The 24608-nt window shown below is 41.7% G+C and overlaps 2 long non-coding RNA genes across 5 annotated transcripts; one reads left to right on the top strand and one right to left on the bottom strand.

Annotated features, from left to right (window-relative positions):
- Window positions 1–660: 660 nt before the first annotated feature.
- On the top strand, window positions 661–18938 carry LOC120715325. 4 transcript variants are annotated; one of them, XR_005691595.1, is made up of 3 exons: window positions 661–883; window positions 11524–11528; window positions 18928–18938. It is a non-coding gene; the product is annotated as an uncharacterized LOC120715325 (long non-coding RNA). The 4 variants fall into 4 exon arrangements; XR_005691597.1 differs by lacking the exon at window positions 11524–11528 and adding an exon at window positions 995–999; XR_005691596.1 differs by lacking the exon at window positions 11524–11528 and adding an exon at window positions 13665–13671 and having other exon boundaries at window positions 661–886.
- On the bottom strand, window positions 1129–20885 carry LOC120715327. The gene is made up of 3 exons (XR_005691599.1): window positions 20875–20885; window positions 11563–11566; window positions 1129–1365 (listed from the first exon to the last, which is right to left on the bottom strand). It is a non-coding gene; the product is annotated as an uncharacterized LOC120715327 (long non-coding RNA).
- Between the last annotated feature and the right edge of the window lie 3723 nt (window positions 20886–24608).

The following is a 24608-nucleotide window of genomic DNA, read 5'->3' as shown; positions in this document are numbered from 1 at the left end:
ACTTTTCTAGGCACCCAAAGGGCTTTACAATTCCACTATTCATTCACTCTCACATTCACACTGGTTTAACAGGAAGCCACACTCATTGGCTTCCTGTTAAATCCAGAAATGAATTCAAAATCCTGCTCCTCACATACAAGGTCTTAAATAATCAGGCCCCATCTTATCTTAATGACCTTGTAGTACCATATCACCCTATTAGAGCACTTTGCTCTCGCTCTGCAGGCCTACTTGTTGTTCCTAGAGTATTTAAAAGTAGAATGGGAGGGAGAGCCTTCAGTTTTCAGGCCCCTCTTCTGTGGAACCAGCTTCCAGTTTGGATTCGGGAGACAGACACTATCTCTACTTTTAAGATTAGGCTTAAATCTTTCCTTTTTGCTAAAGCATATAGTTAGGGCTGGACCAGGTGACCCTGAATCCTCCCTTAGTTATGCTACAATAGACGTAGGCTGCCGGGGGATTCCCATGATGCATTGAGTTTTTCCTTTCCAGTCACCTTTCTCACTCACTATGTGTTAACAGACCTCTCTGCATTGAATCATATCTGTTATTAACCTCTGTCTCTCTTCCACAGCATGTCTTTTTTTTTTTTCTCTTAACATTTTATAGGTTTTCTGATTAGTCACGCAGGAAAACTTCAACAAGTACATTCTGGTTAAACTTTCTGAAGGAAACGGTTTCCAAGGCCTAATCCGTGGATCGACTTCCTTCGAGGCGTGGACGTCTATCAGCAGAGAATGTACCTTCACCTATCAGCAGAGAATGTCCCTTAGTCTGTAACACAGTCAAATATATTCTCAGGTAATATTCAAGCATGCCATTCAACGTGTTAGTACGAGCTCGGGAGCAGCTTGGGAGAACAAGAAAACAGAGACTGCTTCAGGTTGTCTTCCCAAATTGACTCAACTTTATTTACAAGTACAACAGTTTATATAGAGGGTAAAATTCATGAGACAGCAGATTATCAGTTTAAACCAGTACAGACCAAGATAAGGGAGCGTCTTCCTGCCCTTGGGTGAAGAAGCATCCTTTGTGTAGTTTATCAGTTCAGCTACAATTGTGATTATCTCAGCGACATATTTTCAAGGCACAAAACAAAGAGTTCTTTCATTAGTGAAATCTGAAACAAACCATTTGGCCTTCAACAGGTGTCTCCTAAAAGATTAAGAAACTAATGTAGCTGAGGGAGTGATCTCTGTGGTATTTCAACCTTGTACCAGCCTGTGATTCTCACACATCAATTCTTGGGTCAAAGAGAAAAATAACTAAAACAAAGGGGCCTTATTGAATGACAGAGTTTTCCTGCATAATGTCACTATAAAACAATATCCAGTAAATGCTCCCATGGTACTAAAATACCTAACACTTTCCATATGGGATAGGTGGATAGTAAAATCTGGTTATATCATTGGAAAATTCCCCTTTTTTCCAACATTACAAGTTTATCTTAAAGCTGGGATTCCTTCTGGGCCAAAATATTTTTTAATATAATCAATAATAACTGTATTAGATTCCGGAGAATGATGTGAATTCTCTGTAGGATGGTTGTCTTTCTTTTCCCTTTGATTATCTATGAGTCTTTTTAGCTTCTTCTTGATGCCTTCTGTTGGTGATTTCTCAAAACCTGTATGGCCTGAATGCAACATCAGGGTTTGTTACACTGGACTTTTTCACAAAGGTCATAACACATAACATTTGTGTGGTCTTTGGCGCTCTGCGGATGTCACTTCCTGCAACTTGGTGCTGTTCCCCTCAGTCCTAGAGGCCCTGTAACGTGCGGTGGAGATGAAGCCAGCCGCGGAGGTGTGCAGGTGGAGAGCGAATGAGCAACAGCTTCTGACTTTCCACAACACTACACATGAGCGGGAGGAGGGAGGTATGCGGTCTTCACACACCCCCGTTCTCTGCTGACCATCGGGGCGGGGGGGCTGGGAGGAGGTGTTGGCCGTCCGATTGAGATCTGGGATGCGGGGCCTCCCTGCTGCTGCGGAGCCTGGGGCGGTCTGCTTGCCTCCACCCCGGGATAAAGGGTAACATCTCCTGGGTCTGGCTTCTGTTTCCCCCTCTGGGGGTGAGGGTACCTGGACCCGGGGTATAGAGTATGTTTGGGGAGTGTGATTGTGTGTACATGTCCATTTATGTCTATCCTTACGTTGGGTGAGTGCTGAATGTTTGTATATGTGAGCATGAGGGTGGGAATGCATGTTTGTGTCTGTGTGTGCCTGTTTGTCTGTGTCTATATATTTCAGGTCGGGTCTTAGACTCCACCTCTCTGGGAACTCCCAGGCCCTCCAAAGTGTGGAGGCCTATCTCCCATCACCACACTCCCTGCCGGTGACTGATGCCCTCAGGGGTCGGTGCATTGGTGGTTCTTGGTGTCCAGGGCTGGGCGCTTAGGTTTGTACCAGCTCACTCCCGGTGGCTACTTGGTGGGGCCTGGCACCTGTTGCTCGTTCAGGCCTCTTCCAGGTGCGTCTGGAAGAAGAACAACATCTTCAATGTTGTTTGCTTCGGATTACTCCTCACCCCCCACCCAACCCTGTGGCTTATTATGTCTTTCGTAACGTTGTGCTGTGGACATTTATGTGCTTTTTGTGCAGAGGAGTTTTTTTGTTTCCTGTTCTCATGCTGTCCTACCACGGGAGCCCAGCATGAGAAGAGGTCTCTTTTTTTCCTCTTGTACTTTCCCATTGTAGTGTACATTTCAGTGTTTTTTTCTCTAACGCTACCGATCTCCGACTTGTATCCCCATGTGATGTCTATGTCGTGTGTGTAAGGTCGGGGGGGGGGGTCCCATTTCACTGTAGGGCAACCTGCATGTGGCGAATAAAGCTTGGATTGATTGATTGAAAAGAAAATATTCTCAGCCATCCCACAAATGTGCCGTTATGTGCAGAAACACTAATAATTACTTCTATTTACTTAAACTCTTTCAAGTTGCTTTTAGAGCCCAATCCCATGAATTAATGCTTCAATTTTGAATTTGAATTTATTTATTTAGAAGGGAAAGTGCAGTTTAACATAGTCCAAGTACAAAGCATGAAACTGATGTAATGCACATAAGTTTATATTGCTGTTGCTATAAATTAATTTGTTTAATGTATGAACAGTCTGTGTAGATAGGCTTTTAAGGTGGCAAATCTTAAACCCTAATTTAATAGTGCTGGGACCAGTATTTTTTACATTGTACTATGCATGCTTCCCTTCCTGAATATTATTAGAAAAAGAAGGGTACATTTTCAGTGCTTGACAAAATTGTATTTGCTCCATTTTGCAACGTGAAGAATCAGCCAACATGAGTGGGCCAACTGATGAAAGAAAAAGAATCTAATTTTCTAAATTTCTTTTTTCAGGACTTAAAAAATTAAAAAGTACCTGCTGACTTTGTGGTTGGCATCAGTTTGTCAAACTCCAGAAGTATGAGGAAGTGTCCTACAGTGGCATCAGTTCCTGTCACTCCTTCACAAACAAATATCCTGCACTTGTTTTCTGTAGTCACAAAACTGAATTTGGGATTTCTGCCCAAAGCTAATAGTGACATTTCGACCCAAACAGCCGTATTTCTTGAGTGTCAGCTTCAGAGCTGCACAACATGTTGATTACCACAGCTCAAATGGAAGAAAGCAGTCCTACATAGTTGTTTCATATGCACACCGAAAGACATATACTGTTAAAAAATGACTCCAAGAAGGCCAAGGTAATGCCATTTAGAACAAGCAGAGAGCATATTTAAGATTTTGGGGGCTGAGTACAATAACTTCAAGTTATTGTATCATTTTTTATCTGAATTTAGAATCAGGAAATTAGAGGTCACCCAAGTCTTTATATCTTTAAGACATTCCTGCAGTTTAACAAATTTGTATAACTAATTATATTAAAATGACAAAAAATTTAAACTCATTCTTTATTAAATGTGTTTCTTCTATAATTTGTGTGTTCTTTAATAGAAAGCAAGACACCCATGCTCATGCCCATGTTCGGATAACGTTAGGAGGAAGTGGTAGAGCGCAACACTGAGAAGAAGTGTAGAAAACAAGTCATTTCTAGTCCTCTTTAAAACTCTATTATCAGTTTAGTTAAAAAACATATTTTTGTGTTTTGGTGAAATGAAATTAGTTGTATGAACGCTACCGTATGCTTATTACCACTTAATAAGCAGAAGTTGTATTCCTAATCATAACTGGAAAAGATCACAGGGTAGATTTATAGCCCCTGAGTGTCAGATTAATTATTACTTGACTCACAACCATTTTCTCAGAACAATGTGGTTTTCATGCACATATGTATAGTACATATCCAACTGATATCTCTGTATAAAAACATTACAAAGACCAAAGCTAACCAAGTTCTGCTGGGAAAGAAAGAGAGCTCTACTTTCCCCTTTTACTGGTCTTCTATTCCACATCCTCATGTTTCTTGTATTGTGTCAAGCTTATCAGTTGGCATGATTGTTAGATAATGGTGATATCTTTAAAACACAACAGAGATGAACCAGGAAAACACCAGCTTAGCTGAAAGAAGCCGTTTGATCGGGTTACTTGTTGTTGCGCTGGAGGGAGTGGCTGAAAACTTCATCCTGATTTGCTCTGCTTCAGGTTGTGTTAATTTATTAATTCTTATGGCAGTTTCTGTGGCTGTGATAAGGTCCACTACGGGCAGCTGTAGCTGTCCTGTCTAAAAAGATCTTCATCTATTTTCCCTGACTGTCCTTGGGTTGATGACCCCCCTGTATTTCAGTTCATTTCCCTGCGACAGCCGACCCTTGTGAGTGTCGCTTGTGTTTTCTGTTTTACTTTGAGAGTCTCGTGTCCTGTGTCCAGTGTTTTGAGCTTTGCTTTCCCCTGTCTCATTATGTCAGATTAGTCCCAGCTGTGTTTCCACCTGTTCCCCATCATACCGTCACAATGCTGTGTTTTTCTCCTCTGTGTTTCTGCTCACTTCCTAGTTCTCAGTTCATGGTTTGTTTTCTAGTTTGAGTTTCTTGTTTCCAGTTTCTCCTTTAGGTTTGTATTTGTCGTGAGTTTTTCCAGCAATAAAGCTGCCGTTTTGAGTTTATTCTTCAGGCCTACATACGGGTCCTCATCCTGCTTGCCATACAACACAACCATGACAGTTATTGCAAAGATACACCAGCCTTAATGCAGAGGATAAGCCATTCAAGTACAGTTGGACTTCCTCATCAACCGCCCCAGGCGTAAACACCTCCAGACCATAATTTCAAAGCAACAAAAATACAAGGCCACAGACCAAAATATGACTGGGTTTGACCTCACAAGTAATGTAATTAAACAGCACCTTTCAGCTGAGCTGGTGTTTCATCCGTTCATCTCTTTTGCATTCCTCTTCCTCATTCTCTCAAGATTTCCTCAATCTCCAACAGTCTGAAAAGAGAAACAAAAGGTTACCAGCTTCACAAAATTCAAACTCCAGAAGTATGAGGAAGTGTCCTACAGTGGCATCAGTTCCCGTCACTCCTTCACAAACAAATATCCTGCACTTGTTTTCTGTAGTCACAAAACTGAATTTAGGATTTCTGCCCAAAGCTAATAGTGACATTTCGACCCAAACAGCCGTATTTCTTGAGTGTCAGCTTCAGAGCTGCACAACATGTTGATTACCACAGCTCAAATGGAAGAAAGCAGTCCTACATAGTTGTTTCATATGCACACCGAAAGACATATACTGTTAAAAAATGACTCCAAGAAGGCCAAGGTAATGCCATTTAGAACAAGCAGAGAGCATATTTAAGATTTTGGGGGCTGAGTACAATAACTTCAAGTTATTGTATCATTTTTTATCTGAATTTAGAAGCAGGAAATTAGAGGTCACCCAAGTCTTTATATCTTGAAGACATTCCTGCAGTTTAACATATTTGTATAACTAATTATATTAAAATTACAAAAAATTAAAACTCATTCTTTATTAAATGTGTTTCTTCTATAATTTGTGTGTTCTTTAATAGAAAGCAAGACACCCATGCTCATGCCCATGTTCGGATAACGTTAGGAGGAAGTGGTAGAGTGCAACACTGAGAAGAAGTGTAGAAAACAAGTCATTTCTAGCCCTCTTTAAAACTCTATTATCAGTTTAGTTAAAAACACATATTTTTTCCACAGCATGTCTTTATCCTGTCTTCCTTCTCTCACCCCAACCAGTCGCAGCAGATGGCCCCGCCCCTCCCTGAGCCTGGTTCTGCTGGAGGTTTCTTCCTGTTAAAAGGGAGTTTTTCCTTCCCACAGTCGCCAAAGTGCTTGCTCATAGGGGGTCATATGATTGTTGGGTTTGTCTCTGTATCTTCTGTACAATATAAAGCGCATTGTTGTGATTTATATAAATAAAATTGAATTGAATTAAGGAGCGCAAAAAAACTTCATCCTTGTTTTGTCAAATCTTCATTAAAATGTGATTTAAAAAATGAACAACTTCACTTCTTTGATTAATACTGTAGCTGTTACTGCAGTTGTTACTGCCACCCATCCAGGTAGTTGTAGGTACCCACCCTGTTACATACATGCTGATTCTGACTCAGAGTCTCAATGAAGGAGGAAAGGAGGGATGAAGGCAGCCTAGTGTTGGTCATGTGTGTCCAGGAGTCATCCAGGGCCATCTGTGGGGATGGATCCATGGATCCATCTGTAACAGGAAGACAAAGTCCAGCCTGTAATCACTGGCATCCTATCAGGCACAGCGTTTCCATCCAGTATCCTGACTACGCTAACAACCCATCAAACGTCTCCTCTTGTCCACAGAAGTCACACTTCCCTGTGTCATGTTTATCTTTTTAAGTGTGCTATTCAAGCCTGTGTGACCAAATCTGACTCTCCAGATTATATCCTCGTCTCTTCTGCAGCTTCTTCTACACGGCCCAACTGTTTTCTGTATAATAATATCTGCCTTTCCCGTCTCTGTCCCATTGTGCCTGCCACTCGTCCTTAGCTTGATTATACTCTTCACCTCACGTTTACTGTATTTTATAGTCAAAACTACACGACTTCTTCCTGCTGCACCTTTTGCAAACGTATCGTCCTGTTCATTGCATCAACACCGATATTCACAGGAAGCCATAAAAAATCCACTTCTGTCCCTCTGTGTTTGATTCTATACAATAAATGAAGTATATCAAAAACAATATCTTGCCTAGAGTCTGAAGACATATTACCTGTACTCACTAGCACGCTGCTAGAGTCCCAGCAAACCAAATACCTCCCTATTGGTGCGTCCTCCACCCAGTTCAAAGCCAGTAAAATCACTACCAGCTCCCCAGTATAAACTGCCACATCATCTGTAATTCTTTTACTCATCACCAAACTTATTTCTGGGAGAACAAATGCAGCAGCCGTTTTTTTATCTGACAGTGTTGATGCATCAGTAAATATCCTCACATGACCTGAGAACTTTCCCACTATATGAACCTGCTTTTAGTCGCCCCTCCTCCCTCACCCCAAGCTTCCTTTAGAACATAACTTCACTGTGGGTTTTACCAGCTGCTGCTAAACTGAGAGGTGTTGGTGCTTTATGTGTGAAGATGTGCATGTTTGCATCGGTTTAAAAGTGCAGATGGCTTCTTTCCTCATGTGCACCCATTTCATATGTTTTTATTGTGATGTTTAGTAATATCTGCTTTCCTCCTTCAGGGAGACGATAAAGTGAGCTCAACCTTAAACATGTGGAGAGAACATTTGACCAACAGTCCTGGGACGACTACAGAACAATGGTTTGTTTTTAAATGATAAAACCTTTGTTAAGGTTCAAAAATTGAGGAAGGAGAGTACAAACAACCATGGTCCAGAAGATCTTGGTCAAACAATGATTTTAATGACTACACGCGTGGGAAGACAGGAATTGATCTTCGACTTACTCAAAGCATACACAGATTTTTATAGCATCAGGGTTTTAATTAATGACGCCCCTTCATACGTCACAGACAGAATATATACATACGTCAAATCAAAACCACAATGACTTTTAACACAGTTCAAAAGAACATTGTCTTCTATTTTCATGGCCGGTACTTCCTGTCTACCTTTCAGTTCTTGTCTTGAAGTGAATTGTTCCTCTTTCTTGCCGAGACAACAAGAAACTGTTCCTCGTTTACAGAGACACTTTCGCAGTTACAACCAGACATGACTACCCTCTCACCTATAAATAAATCTAACTAATGTGTGTGTGTGTGTGTGTGTCACGACCTCACTCAACCTCCATGTCACCTCTTCAGAATAACTTAGACTCTGCTTTCACTTCTGCAAACTCTCTGCAAGCCTGTTTCCTGTCAGCCTGTGACTTTTAGTCTTTCTGAAAGACACACTATTAAACCTCTGAATGCAATATCAATGCTGCAGATTATATTATTAATGCAATGGTGATGATGATTCTTTAACAATAGCAGTAAAATAATTTCCCTGCACCTTCATCAAAGTTTTATAATGGAAATAATGCTGAGCCTGTTTTATGATGTTTGCCCTGCAGCATCAGGCATGATTAATACTGTAACAAACCGTGTGTCACAGTTATAATGACTTTAAATGAAGACTTGGATTGGATGGAGATGTTTGCTGGATTTTTACTGACTGTCACTTTAAATGTTTTCAGTTTATTTCTGTTCAGCTTCTAAATCTACTTCTGTACAATGTTTGCTGAGTTTTGCACTTAATGACGTTTTTAAGAAGAATAAATAAAACCTGACTTCATACAAAAATAAAGGTTTAATGATAATGGATTGGATTTATATAGCGCTTTTCAAGGCACCCAAAGCGCTTTACAATACCACTATTCATTCACTCTCGCATTCACACACTGGTGGAGGCAGCTACAGTTGAAGCCACAGCTGCCCTGGGGCAGACTGACAGAAGCAAGGCTGCCATATCACGCCATCGGCCCCTCTGGCCAACACCAGTAGGTAAGTAGGGTAAAGTGTCTTGCCCAAGGACACAGCGACCAGGACAGAGAGCCCGGGGATCGAACCGGCGACCTTCTGGTTACAGATACGCTACCCAACCCCCTGAGCCATGGTCGCCCCGTTACAGTGTTACAGTGGAGGAGAGTGCACATAATAAGAGTCATTAACAGAATTATAATCTGTCTCATTTTAGGACCAGCTCACAGGCACAACAAACTACAGTGCAATCAATGCACCAGTTAAACGTCCATCTGCCCGGCTTACAGCCAATGAACAATCAGTACGGTCCCCATTGTCCCCACCAGTGTTGGTCAAGTTACTTGAAAAAAGTAATCAGTAACTAATTACTGATTACTTCCCCCCAAAAAGTAATCCCGTTACTTTACTGATTACTTATTTTCAAAAGTAATTAGTTACTTAGTTACTTTTTAAAAACACGATTTACAACCTCAAGAGGTGATAAAGCGATAGATCTCTCAGCCCAATTCTACTTTTTCTACATAATCCATCATACAAAATGTAATCAAATGGAAAAGTCTCTTTTTAAAACTTGTTTTATTAGTTTTAATCTTTTAACTTTATGCATCAAGCAAAAATGTAATTATATGCAACATTCTCTGACTGGAAGAAATTTGTTTAATATTTAAACCTATTTTCTGCACATTCCAGCACATAAAATAGATTTTTTTGTGTTTACACTCAGTCTTTCAAATAAATGCAAGTAAAACACAGCAGAAAATAAATAAAGTCAAAGACTCAGCAGTCCTGTTGCTCTATTTTGACCTGTAAAGCAGGAGTGGCGTAGGCGGAGGTTTACCCTAGTGCAGGTGTGCCGCAGCGGTCAGTGGAAGAATCCGCGAGTTTCTCTGTGAGTTTCCCATTACGTGGTAGCGCACTCGGTGCTTGCTGGAAGTTTAGGGGGTTTTTTCGCTGTAAAAAGAAGTTTTCTTCCCACGCACGATGGACGCTAATGTTTTTGTCACTTTTTATGGAATCAAACTCAAAGTAAGGTCAGTACTTCCACGCTTTAAACGCTGCACGCTCATGCTCTCTCCCACAATCGATATGTGATCCATTGTTGATCTGCACACAGCTGTTGTCACGAACGTCACACTTGCTTACGTCACTGTCATGAGACATTCTCGCAAAAAATCACGGTTTTAGTAACACAGTAACGCAGCGTTCCTACAGGAAAGTAACAGTAATCTAATTACCGTTTTTGCAATAGTAATCCCTTACTTTACTCGTTACTTGAAAAAAGTAATCAGATTACAGTAACGCATTACAAGCAACGCGTTAATGCCCATTTCTGATCCCCACCAACATCACTGTACTGGAAAGACTGTGCTGCCATGGTCAGAGATGAACTGATACTAAAATGTAAGGCAGCTGATGTGTGTGGCCTTAGCAGCACAAATGCATCATGGCTGCAACGCTCCAGTGTGTTTAAACATTTGAACATTTCTGTGGCTTCAAACCAGCAGCTCCTCTGTACTCAGTCATGTTTGTGTGTCTGTCAGTTAAAGTGATTGTTGTTTTTAAAAAGCCTTTTGTTTTTGAGTTTTGTGAGCAGTGCCGAGCTTCTCTTTAGTCTAAGGTGAGTCTATATATTTGATTCCATGTTTGGTGTGATTTTCAAAGTCAGTAGCAGCAAACGCTGAACAAGTTTGGGAACATCAGAGACAGCAGTGGATCTACTGACCTGTAGGTGTTGGAGGTGTTTGTGTGCAGCTGTGGGTGAGTCAGCTTTATTTCACTTATCGATGACAAAGCGCTGTTAGCTTTGAGTTAGGATCCACTGAGCTGTTTCATCTACTCTACTATTCATCTACTGCCAGCAAGCAGAGCCCTGGTTTGGCTTTATAAGCTGGATGTGGCCTTGCTCAAGGGCACTTTAGCAGCATGTTCCCAGCAGTAACAGAGGGATTCAAACTGGTGACCCTGGAGTAGGAATCACCCAGAAAAGTCACCTTATGTCAGAGGTTTTAGTAAGACGCTGAACAACATTACAGCTCTGATGTCATTGATCTGTGCAGTGAGGACATATTGAACTATGAGGACACAGCTTATAGGTTCAACACTGACCCTGGGTCAGCATGTGCAGGCTGCCATGGAGTTGGTGTCACCGCTACAGACAGCTCAGGTTCAACTAGTTCTTCTTTGATTTGCTTCTATAGCACAAAGTTTGACACCAGTCTGGTCCAGTTAGCATCTGAATCCATAAACGTGTGATCTTGTCCCACCAGAGGAAGTCAGCATCATGGGGATAATGTCTACAGCAGGAAAACCACAGGGACAGTTGGGTTTGCTGCACATCTGAAACACACAAGTACAATTAGCTCAGATATGTTCATGTCTCTAACACCAATACAATGACTGAGTGCTCTATAGGAGCCAATGCTAACAACTGTAACACTGCTGTTTGTCATGGTTTTTAGACCAATGATAACAAAACGTTGGGAAAAGTGAAATACTGGAACATGAAATTGTTAGGTTTTGTATTGTTTATTGTCATTTATGCTTAGAAATATTTAACCATATATGCTTAGAGGTGTATAATCAATTGTGTAGTGATAGGATGTGTGATCTTTAGCAGGGAGCATCCTACATCCTGGGAGCATGGGAAGAGGTCGTACCTTGTTTTATTGTTTTATGGCAGGATAAACGTGTCTATATCTGTTTTAGTCTAAGTGCCTTTCGTTTAGATGAACTGCTGGACTTCCAGACCAGCAGGTGTAGGGAAGTCATTTATGGGGTCACACTCTGACCACACACACACACACACACAGTATTCTTTGTTCACATGTATACCTATGTAAGATGTTATGTGTTAATGACTCTATGCATATTCATGGAACCACAATAAAAGGAGTGCTATGGGGAACCTGGCTGAGAGTCTGACGGAGGTCAAGTGGTGGGACGACACTTGGCTCCAGGCAGGTCTCCCTCATGCATGAGTAACATGAAGAACTTTGCCTACTTGGTGTTCAATGCTTTTGCTGTGTTTTTAAATTGTCTCGTTCCAGCAGTGGGCCTGTGCTAGACAGACCCAACATTAATTGGTCCTTCGATGCCGGACCCCTAGAATTGACATTCAACGAGGGGAAAAAGAGACACGCCGAAAGACGTCAGCCAGGACGTATAGAAGTTCCTGTAGTAAAGTCCTGAGACGTGAGAATTCGTCATCGGGCCGGTGGATTAGCTGTCTGGTTTTTCTCCTCGCTGGATGGTGATTGACGGGATTCGAGATTAATTCAAGAATAGCACCAAGTAAGTACTGTACAAAGAAGAGTGCTGTAGCTGCATGGATACACGCAAGCACGGTCGCGCGGGTTTCACGCGGACCTGAGCCGTGCGGTTAATCGCAGGCTTATAAACAAAAGAGAGCGACACCTATGCCGCGCGGTTTCACGCAGGCAGGTGCAGCTCACTGACTGCGCGGGTACACGCGAGTCCAGGAGCTCAACGGCCGTGCGGGTTCACGCAGGCTGGGGAAAGTTATAGGCCTATTTGTGTTGTTTGTGTACGTCTGTGTCAGTTGTTAAAAGTAATCTGCATTAAGCTTAGGGTTGCTCAAATTCAGTACAATGACATATGAGATGAAGTAAAATAGGTAAATATTTAAACTAATGAAGTGCATAGAGGCACTTGACCTGTGTGAAAGGCTGTCGTCTTATTATGAGCCATTGTTGAGATATAGAGCACACCTGTGAAAACAACTAATATGCTGAACATGGTATGAATCAGCTGAAAACTACTTGATGGAGAAGCTGAGTTGAATATGAAAGTGCAAGTCTTTGCCACTGTGTGCAAAGCACGCAACCACTGTGAGGTTGCGTTGCGGTCTCTTCTGAACTGATGAGCAAGCTACACATTATCAGATCGAGAGCTGTCTGAGAACTCATCAAAGAGAGGGAAATAGAACTATGATAACTGTGATAACTGGAGTGTGCAGCGTTTCCGTGAGCATAGACTACAGCTCTGCATTTAACACCATAATTCCCTCCACACTCACCACCAAGCTGGAGCATCTGGGACTCAGCTCATCTATGTGTCAGTGGATCTCCAACTTCCTAACTGGCAGACCACAGGCAGTAAGGATGGGCGGACATGTCTCAGCCTCCACCACTCTCAGCACTGGAGGCCCCCAGGGGTGTGTTCTGAGCCCCCTGCTGTACTCTCTGTACACATATGACTGCGTGGCCACTACCAGCTCCACCACCATCATCAAGTTTGCTGATGACACCGTCATGGTGGGCCTGATCTCTGATAACAACGAGACGGCCTACCTGAAGGAGATTAGGAATCTGGAGAACTGGTGCCAGAGGAACAACCTCCTTCTAAACGTCAGTAAGACAAAGGAGCTGATAGTGGACTTCAGCACTAAGCAGGAGAGGAACTACCAGACCCCTGTCATCAACGAGTGCCCAGTGGAGAGAGTGGACAGCTTCAAATACCTTGGAGTTCACATCACGCAGGACCTGTCATGGTCCTGTCACATCAACACCGTGGTGAAAAAGGCCTGTCAGCGTCTCTACCACCTCAGACGCTTGAGAGACTTCCAACTGCCCTCCAAGGTGCTCAGGAACTTTTACTCGTGCACCATAGAGAGCATCCTGACGGGAAACATCTTAACCTGGTTCGGGAACAGCACCATGCAGGACAGACGAGCTCTACAGAGGGTTGTGCGATCAGCTGAGCGCACCATCCGCTCCGAGCTCCCTGACCTGCACTCAATCTACAGCAGGCGGTGCTGGACCAAGGCCAGGAAGATCGTGAAGGACCTCAGCCATCCCAACAACAGACTGTTCTCTCTGTTGAGGTCAGGAAAGCGATTCCGCTCCCTGAAGACCAACACAGAGAGACTGAGGAGGAGCTTCTTCCCGCAGGCGATACGGTCTCTCAATCACACCACCACACAGTACTGACCGACACATACAGTTCTTACACACACACTGGACTTTCTGGACATTGTTTTCACTTCATCACTTAACCCTTTACAGCCGATCAGAGCGGGCACGCTCCATTTTGCGTAACTATTTTTAAATCCCGGTAGCTCTGCAACCACGTAAGCTAGCGCAATAATTTTTTTTGCATATGAAACTGGAGGAGTTGTACTTACATCTGATGCCATCAGCTTGTCCTAGGTCACAGTTTCCTTCCACATATAGCTTTGCAAAAACTGCATAAAAATCACTTGCAGCAAACAAAAACCTATATTCCAGAAACACGCTTCGCCGATCCGATCAGCTATTTGTAACCACTTCCTAGTCCATCAGCGCGAAACTTATCACATGACCGCATGACCTGCCCGAAACCGGAAGTGACGTCATTTTGCGGAAATGTAGTTTTTTTTACGACCGGGGCCTTATGAGCCTATACTTGTGTTTTAAAAAGTTATGTTTGAGTTTATGACTTTCTGTGTCGTTTTTGGGATGCTTAGGACTAATATTGCACTGCTGGAAATAGTTTATTTTGATGCATATGCTGTTATTTTGCAAATTTGCACTTAATATTTATTTTCGTTTTTTCCTGCAGTGTATAAAAATTGGTGTATTTCAAAAATAAAACTATGAAGACACTCAAAATAAATTTCCTGTGGTGGGAAACTATTTTGTGCAACTTTTTTGTATTTACAGTTTTGAGGGATGAGCCTCTTAAATTTCTCTAACTAGAAATATATGTTAACAAAACAAAAACGATTTTTCAATTTTTTTGTAGTTATATGCACTTTTTTGCAAATTTATGTAATTACTATGCACCTAATGCAGAAATATTATTAAAATTTAGGCTGTAATGGTTGTATTGATGTATAGCAACTTGAAATGCTCCCAAAAATGGCTCCACAGCATGTAAAAATATAATATAAGCTCTGGCGGACTTGGTTCTATGGTAGGTCTTAAAGGGTTAAATCACTTTAAGCATATTTGCACTGCACAAGACATAATGTGGATTGCACAACTGGACATTATATTCTTCATTTCCAGTTAATACTTGTACAGCTGCTGTTATTGTGTATATATTTATTTATATTTCTTCATACATTCTTATATAGTTCTATATTGTGTATTTTGTTGTACAGTTATTTTATTTTCAACTTTAATTTATATATTTTATCTTATTCTTTCCCAGTTAAATTTACCCTTTTTAATTTTTCATATTTATTTCCTATCTTATTCATAGCCTTTTCCTTTTTTGTTTTCTTTAGGTCACGAGCAGTTGTCCAAGCATTTCACTACATATCGTACTGTGTATGACTGTGTACATGACAAATAAAATTTGAATTTGAATTTGAACAGTTTTCCTGCATCTTGACTCGTGTGTAGAGTGTTTATAGCATCAGCATCATGTTTTTGTTATTTGTTTTGTTGAGGCAAAAATAATTAAATAAACTTGTGATCATGCCTATGGATCACCATGGCACATATCATCAGCCATATGATTTATTTATGCAGATGAAAAAGTGAGTGTGAATGTGTCTGCCGTCACAGTGTTTTTGTGCGCTGTGTGAAAGTAATTGCCTTTGATTGTGAGAGCGGTGATTCTGCAGGTCACCAGCTATTTAAAAAAAAAAGAAGAGTGAAAATGAGCAAAAATTTAAATTTTAGATGAAAATAATAATAGGAAAAAGGTTTTGTGTTGATCAGCCAAGAACAACTACCATCTAATTTTCTGCTTTTAAGAAAAGATTGTTCACAAAAACAGAGAGAGAGAGAGAGAGATGTTTGTTGATTAAGCAGTGATGATAATAATGAACATGTCTTAGTTTGTCACTTTCAGGTGAAAAGCAGACCTGAATCAATTTTCCACATGCAGCGGTCGGAAGAAAGTTATAGTTTAACATCATTGGAAACATGCAGGCCGAGTTTCTGGCTGACTTATTTACAGCGCCATGTGTCTCTCAACCTCACAAGCGAGCTCTCACTCCTCCCTGAAGACAAGGAATGCAGCTCCAAAGAGCAATAACATGGCAGATAAAGAGACAGCAGCAAAGTCCTGAGCAAAGAGTCCCAGCAAACAGCAGCAGTGTGGACAAACAGCATCAGAGAAGAAGAGCAAACCCATCATCCTGCCTGATTGGATGAATGGCACCGTGTTTACAACAAGCTGCAACTTCACTGTGCATGTGAAGAAAACTTTTGAGGAGAACTGAGGAGACTGTTGGAGTTTGACTGATAGGTTTGTAGCCTGAACCCATCCGCTGGAACGTTAAAGACAATATAATTACACTGCAAAGCAAGACACAAGTAGGCAAAGTTCTTCATGTTACTCGTGCATGGGAGAAAACCGGACAAAGCGCCGTCCCTTCGCTTGACCCCAGTTGCTCTCGTCTGTTCTCCCGTACCACTGCCACTTTCATATTCAATTCAGCTTCTCCATCATGTACTTTTAGATGTTTCATACAGGGTTCAGCATATTAGTTGTGTTCACAGGTGTGCTCTATATCTCAACAATGGCTCATAATAAGACGACAGTCTTTCACACAGGTCAAGTGCCTCTATGCACTTCATGAGTTTAAATATTTGCCCATATCACTTCACCTCATATGTCATTGTACTGAATTTGAGCAACCACAAGCTTAATGTAGATTACTTTTAACAACTATCCACCTCAATTACGTCTATGGTCTGGCACACAGGCTGTTGTCGATCAGGGCAAGCTAAAGAGTTAACATTTTGTGTCAGCAAGGAGTGGGGGAAAGCCCTTCACCAGAGCATAGCTGCTGATGTGGGCTGGCCCTTCTCCACACACCCCCGGTTGCTTAGGAAACCATGATAACAACAACAGACGGTGTCACTGACCACGTGTTCTGCTCCGCACACACTCACACAACAATAACAACAACAACGACGACAACAACGACAACAACACAAAATAGGCCTACTCCGGACTCACACCGGACCGCTCGGGACCCTGACCCAGTTGTGGGATGCTCACCCAGTCGCGCGACAAAACCCAATGAAGGGACGCTCGGGACACACACCCAGGGCGATTTCAAAACCGGACACTCACCGGACGCTTGGGCCCTTGGGCGATTTAAACAAAACTTCTTTTTCGGGACACTAACCCAGTTATCGCTCCTCGTCATTCATCGAGGAGAAAAGACAGACTGCGAATCCACAGGAACTTCCTGGCTGACGTCAGTCTTTCAGCGTGCCTCTCCTCCCCTCGGTGAATGCGATTCCAGGGATCCGGCTCGAAGGACCAATTAATGATAGGTTTGTAGCTTGAACCCATCCGCTGGAACGTTGAAGACAATATAATTACACTGCAAAGCAAGACACAAGTAGGCAAAGTTCTTCATGTTACTCGTGCACGGGAGAAAACCGGACAAAGCGCCGTCCCTTCGCTTGACCCCAGTTGCTCTCGTCCGTCCTCCCGTACCACTGCCCTTTTATTGAGGTTACATGAATATGCATAGGTTCATTAACATATGACGTCTACATACACACAAAGAGTACCTTGCCTGTGTGTGTGTGTGTGTGGTGGATGTGTGTGTGTGGTGGATGTATGTGTGTGTGGTGGATGTGTGTGTGTGGGGTACTGCTGATCTAAGGGTCATAAAAGCACACAAGCAAACATCCTTGGTCAGGAAGAGGGTAGACCCTCCCTCATCCTAGATAACACCGTGGGGAAGTCCAGCAGTTCATTTATACACAAAAAGCACTTAGAGTAGAACAGACATAACTACGTTAATCCTACCATAACACAATTAAACAAGGTACGAACTTCCCCATGCTCCCAGGATGTAGGTGTGCATTCTAGTGTGGAATATACACCAAGGCTCTGTAGCCTGTTAAAGATCACACAACTTATCACTACACAATTGATTATACACCTCTGAGCATCTATGGTTAAATATTTCTAAGCATAAATGACAATCAACAATACAAACTCTAACATTGACATTTGCCACCTTTGGAGTAAAATAGCAAGAAGAGACAGTGAAACACAGGACAAAGCTGAAGGAGAACTGCCGGCTGTTGGACTGTTGAAGTGGGAGAGGACAACAGAGTGAGAAGACTAGGTGAGAACACAGAGGAGTGCTGGTGTTTAATGTGGGAAATCAAACTTTAGGTTAGCAAACCTGGGGAAAAGAAAACTGACTGCTTAAGTTGGAAAATTGAGAAGGAGTCTGAAACACTGCAAAAAAGAAACATATACAAAATCACACACACAAGCAGAACATGCATTAACCCTACTAACACTTCCAAACACAAGAGAGCTTATGAAGATTAGACAACATCTTAAGCGTGTGAGTCTGTTTATCATCTTGTCCAAGTCACCTCGAGACCAGTGGACTCATAGCACATTAGTTAAGAAATGGTCAAATAATAGCAGAGAAGTGTGTAAGAAAGGCAGCTTTAAGAACATGTCCTGCTGGAGATGCAGCTCCACAGACATGCATTAAACCTGCCTAATAACACAAACACACATGCAATGAAGATCAGCTTGTTATCTCTCATCAGTGTTAAAATAGTGTTAATTTAGCAGACACTCTTTATCAAATGCTGAATTTATCCAATGCAAAAAATTGACTCTAGGTTGCAGGACAACAGTTTAATTTTTGTGGGAAAAAGATTCTGGTTTGACCAACCAGTGATCAGATAATAAATTTAGTTGTTAATATAGTAAATTGGGAGAAGCTTCCTGCTTTATTAATGCAGCAAGTAATTTACTGTATATGGGGAATTGTCTTTTGTGATAATATTTTGAACATGCTTTTCTGTTGTCCTGTCATCTTAGTGGGTTAATAGCTGATATGCAAATTAGTTGATCGTTCTTAGATTAATGAAAGGTGATTGAATTCTAGTACGAGTGAATGGGATGTGTTGGAGTTTGTTGTGTGTTGAGTGGAGACTCTAAAACACTGGGTTTCCTGTTTTGAGGTGCGAGTGAATCCTGTATTTAGATACACAACTTTGAATACGTCAGAACAAACTTCTTTTGTGAAGTGCATGACAACATGTCACATGTTTTATGATGAAGGGAAAAAAGGAAAACTGAATAAAATCTGTGACCTAAATGAGTGAAGAGCACAGACCTGGGGATTAAACTCATAGCTAATATGACATTAGGGTTATGTTGTGTGTTGTGCGGCTGATGGTTGGTTTGGAGTGAATCTAGCTGATGATTTTTTTTGTTGTTGTTGTTGAGCCTGCCAATTAGTATGATGGTATGATAAACCATGCTAATGGTATGATTTACCCTCCTGAGATGAGGAGCTTGTGTCATGACTTAACAAGGCCTTTTTATTTTGATACTTTCACAGTGCACTGAAAGTTTTGTTTGATAATCTCTGTTTGAGCAGATCTGCACGTCGGGAATTAAAAGTGCTACACGTCGTCGAGAAAATTGTTACAAGTGAGTTTCTCCACATTAAAATGGGCTCTGGAGAAAGCCACTTATTTGGGGACAATTAGAAAATGATAGTTCCTGCCCAAAAAGGATTCAGCCATGTAATCCGATCTAAAGTTCTTCTTTTTCTTTTTGAAATGACGTCATTTTGCTAAGAGTGGAAACTAAATGCGACGATCGATTCCACTATCAGCAAAGAAAGAAAGAATGAATGTATGAATGAATGAATGAGTGAAAGAAAAAAAAACTGACTGACTGGTAAAAGCTGACAAAAGCTGACAAGACTTTACTGATGTAACACGACTGTGTGAAGTTAACGCCCACCTGACAAAGGTGCAGATGAATCTATGTGTGTTTCCTTTTACAGGAGCAGAAGATGACAGCAACATTCGAGGTTGCGTGATGGTTTTAATAATAATAATAATAATAATTAATTTAAATGCCACTTTCTGTGTCTGTGCATCTATCAGGGGTGTTATTCACTACCTTGTGTTGCTCACAGAGGAAACTGTGAGAAAGTGTGTACACACCTGCGCAGTGCTAACATTTACATTTCTATTCTATAGCATTACAGTTCTTCATGTGACTTGATGATGCAATTTATACCAGGACAACTGGCTGATGTTTTTTCCTACTACAGGATTTTTGGGTTTGTGTGTGAAGAAAACTGTGTTTATAGGTTAGGAGTGGTGATGCTGTTACACTGTGTTGTTGGGAAAATGTGAAGGTTACTTTGATGATGTGAATAACATTCTTTCCACAGCTATGGATGGTTGACTTTATGGTGTTTTTATAGCACCTCTGGAACCTGTCGACCTGCGTCTGACCACTGATGGTCAATGTGTATTGCTAATGTTTGTTTTTTCTAAGAGTGTATGTGGAGGATTCAGCAGAAGCGGACAAGTGACATGAGAAAAACGAATAAGAGATGCAGTGTTTGTGGAATAGTTTAATATGGAGCTCATTAGCTGGCCACTTTTGAGCTCCTAGTGATATATGAGTGGAGTGACTTTGCTTAAGAGCAGTCACCGATTACATTAATGTTGACTGAGTACATGGGATGATCCATGTCTGAGGCAAATTATGGTAATAGTTGTAGTTTACTGTTTTGAGAAAACCTGCACATGATCCTTGTCTTGCTGATGTTGAATGCTTATTGCTCTTGTGATATAATTGTTTACAAGTGTGAAGTTTGATTTCACTTCCAGATCTTGTTTTCCAGGCCATGATAGTGTGTATGCAGGCTCCTGGCAGAGCCAGTTTTTAAGCAAACTTAATATGCAAAACACGCTAACATCTTTTATTGCAGGATTATAGGTCCAGGGTGGTGCTGCTCCAGAGGAAGAGATGCCCTGATGTTGCCTGGGACTGTTACGGCCGAGACCGTTTTAGACGAGTGACAGGACTCAAATGCAGGACGCCGAACAGCTCGTAAGTAGATTTTAAGAATAATGTTTAATGACTCCACAAATATTCATAAACAAAAAGGTGAGTTAGACAAGTACGACGTTCCACCACTGAAACTAAGTAACAATCTGGTCCGGGTCAGAGGGGACAGCTATTCCGGGGATTGGACTGGAAAGCGAGTCACATTAGATCCAGGAAAAGGTCGGGGTCACTGTAACAGAGTGCAGATGTTCAGATACGGATAAGGAGACTTTTGACTATGTTGTTGGTTCAGAATCCTCCTTCGTACTGCGTACTTGCCACAGGTGGTCGGAGATGACATAGAGGGGTGAGTAGTCCGGGTGTGTAATCCAAAAACTCCTGGCGTGGAGGCAGAGAGGCAGGTAGGTGATTCGGGTAATAGCCTGTGGGACTGCCAGATGGTCCAGTATCCAAGTAGGAGCTTTTCGGCAGGGGTTGGCAGTTAGGTGTAGCTAAGAGAGAGGAGCACAAAAGACAAACATACAGTGAGGCAAGGTGATTCACAAAATACGTAGGGAATTATGGTGGTGGCCTGCACTGACTGATGTTAGCAGAGAACCTGGCGAAGAGAGATTGAGTACGCTGGCCTTGTGAGTCCCCGGCTAAATTACCCACAGGTGTAAGCGATCAGCAAAAACACTGAGGCCCCTCCCAGGGGTGGAGACGCCGGCTCGGAGGGAGACACACTGGCACACACCCGGACCATGACAGTGACAGGATTTAGCTAACCTTTTACTTTAAGACAGGAATCTAGGTTTGATGAGTTGACTCATGGGAGTGTCCATGCATCAAGAGGAGGGGTCCAGGATTAACATGAAACAATGAATTAATATTAAATTTGGATTTTTATGATTTTTGTGAGATTTGTGTGATTAACAGTTCATTTACAGGTATTAAACCTATGCAAGTGGTGCATCCATGTTCAGATGACGCTTTGATGGCCTATAAGTGAAGTTCACTGAACTAAAGAATGTGGTTTGATGATTGTTGACATGCTCTCCAAATAGAAGTTTTTCCTCCTAGCAAGGAAATACAGGTGCAGCAGTCAGAGTGTTGCTGAAAGGGATCTCCTGAGAAATCTTCAGAGGCCCAGTGAGAAGCAAGAACCATTCCAGGTATAGCTAACAGCCCAGGCAGTGGTTGAGGTCAAAGGTCGAGCTGGTTGGGGCCCATCAGGAGCCACAGCAAGGACTATGAAGCTGCGTTGGAATGAGAGCTGTGCCAAGGGGGCTTTCCAGAGGCCAACAGAGGAGATTGTGGACAACAGACGGGCACCTGAAGGATGAGGGGAGCGTGCCAAGCTCCATCGACAGCGCAGAGGGAGTCTAAGGATGGCATCATGATTCTGTGAAAAGCACAGGAACCAGAAGCTATGGTGGTGATGACAGCAGTTTCCTATGAACATCACCTAATGTTGTGTCACTGTACTATGCATATGATGACACTCTGAAGGCTGCTGGGATCACAACAGCAGTAAGATAACTGGACCCAGCACCCTTTCCACAGAGGGGTTTTTCTGCAGAGCGTGGACAATGGAGGAGTCATAAGTATCCCCCTCGCAGGACGAAGGCCTGAAGTGAGGTGATGGGGGTTGGTAGAGGCCATAAAACTAGAGTGCTGACAAGGTCTGCAGCTTTCAAGATAACTGAGACCCATGTTGACAAACAACAAAACCAACTGGTACGTTTGAATGTCTATTCTACATACATTTGGACTCTGGTCCTATGGACAGTGATGGAAACAACTGGAAGAAACATTCATGACGCCCTGCCGAACTAAAACCACCCTGCACAGATGATGGGTGATCACCGCAGAGCTGGGATGTTTTTGAAAATGTTTCTTTCTTATTTTCACTATTAAATTAACAATTCCTTTGTTTGCTCGTAGGATGTAGTTTGCCATTGGATGAGATCAATGAGGAATGGGATAACTGCTAATACATTTGTTAAACTGTGTATTTTTACAGTAATTTAGGGTGATTGACATATGCTGAGTATAAAAATGTTTGCATTGAAACTGTCAGACATGAAGTATTCATAACTGGGAACTTTTCTAGCATAAAGGTCAAAAAGGGGGGAATGTTAGGTTTTGTATTTTTGATTGTCATTTATGCTTAGAAATATTTAACCATATATGCTTAGAGGTGTATAATCAATTGTGTAGTGATAGGAGGTGTGATCTTTAGCAGGCTACAAAGGCTTGTGCACACCTACATTCTGGGAGCATGGGAGAGGTCGTACCTTGTCTTATTGTTTTATGGTAGGATAAACGTGTCTATATCTGTTTTAGTCTAAGTGCCTTTGTTTAGATGAACTGCTGGACTTCCAGACCAGCAGGTTTAGGGAAGTCATTTATGGGGTCACACTCTGACCCCACATACACACACACACACACACACACACACACACACACACACACACACACACACACACACACAGAGTATTCTTTGTTCACATGTATACCTATGTAAGATGTTATATGTTAACCCTTTAGAGCCGGTCGGAGCGGGCACACTCTGTTTTGCGTAACTATTTTTAAATCCCGGTAGCTCTGCAACCACATAAGCTAGGGCAATAATTTTTTTTTGCATATGAAACCGGAGGAGTTGTACTTACATCTTATGCCATCAGCTTGTCCTAGGTCACAGTTTCCTTCCACATATAGCTTTGCAAAAACTGCATAAAAAGCTCTTGCAGAAACAAAAACATAATATTCCAGAAACACGCTTTGCCGATCCGATCATCTGTTCATAACACTTCCTACGTCGGAATAGACGTCAGCACGAACCTTTGCATGTCTGCCATTACCTGCCCGAAACCGGAAGTGACGTCATTTTCACGGAAATGTAGGGTTTTTTTTACCATCAGGGCCTCAGGGCCTCTACTGGTGTTTTTAAAATTTATGTTTGACTTTATGACTTTCTGTGTCATTTCTGGGATGCTTAGGACTCATATTGCACTGCTGGAAATAGTTTATTTTGATGCATATGCTGCTTTTTTGCAAATTTGCAGTATAATATTTATTTTCATTTTTCCTGCAGTATATAAAAATTGGTGTATTTCAAAAATAAAACTATGAAGACACTCAAAATAAATTTCCTGTGGTGGGAAACTAGTTTGTGCAACTTTTTTGTATTTACAGTCTTAAATTTCTCTAACTACAAATATATGTTAAAAAAGCAAAAACGATTTTCAATTCTTTTGTAGTTTATTGCACTTTTTTGCAATTTATGTAATTATTATATACTTAATGAATACATATTATTAAAATCTGGGCTATAATTGTTGTACTGATGTATAGCAACTTGAAATTCTCCCAAAAATGGCTCCACAGCATGTAAAAATATAATATAAGCTCTGGCGGACTTGGTTCTATGGTAGGTCTTAAAGCATAGGTGTCAAACTCTGGCCAAATTTGGCCCGCAGCCTAATTACATTTGGCCCGCAAAGACATGCCAAATTACTATTAGAGCTGGCCTACTGGTATTATACAGCTAATATATATATCGTTTTGTATTAAGCTTTGCTTGTTCCATATTCAGTTTTTCAGCAAAACTTGTTTGAGTCCATAAGAAAAGATTCATTCTTATATCTAGAGGAAGATTTTTTTTTCAATAAATATTAATGTTAGCCCGCGACCTTGTTCCAGTTTTGAATTTTGGCCCACTGTGTATTTGAGTTTGACACCCCTGTCTTAAAGGGTTAATGACCCTATGCATATTCATGTACCCACAATAAAAGGAGTGCTATGGGGAACCTGGCTGAGAGTCTGACGGAGGTCAAGTGGTGGAACGACACTTGGCTCCAGGCAGGTCTCCCTCATGCATGAGTAACATGAAGAACTTTGCCTACTTGGTGTTCAATGCTTTTGCTGTGTTTTTAAATTGTCTCATTCCAGCAGTGGGCCTGTGCTAGACAGACCCAAC

The sequence above is a fragment of the Simochromis diagramma genome, unplaced genomic scaffold, assembly GCF_900408965.1.
Source record: "Simochromis diagramma unplaced genomic scaffold, fSimDia1.1 OVJJ01000432.1, whole genome shotgun sequence".
Lineage (NCBI taxonomy): Eukaryota > Metazoa > Chordata > Actinopteri > Cichliformes > Cichlidae > Simochromis > Simochromis diagramma.
This window is presented reverse-complemented; position numbering and strand designations above follow the sequence as displayed.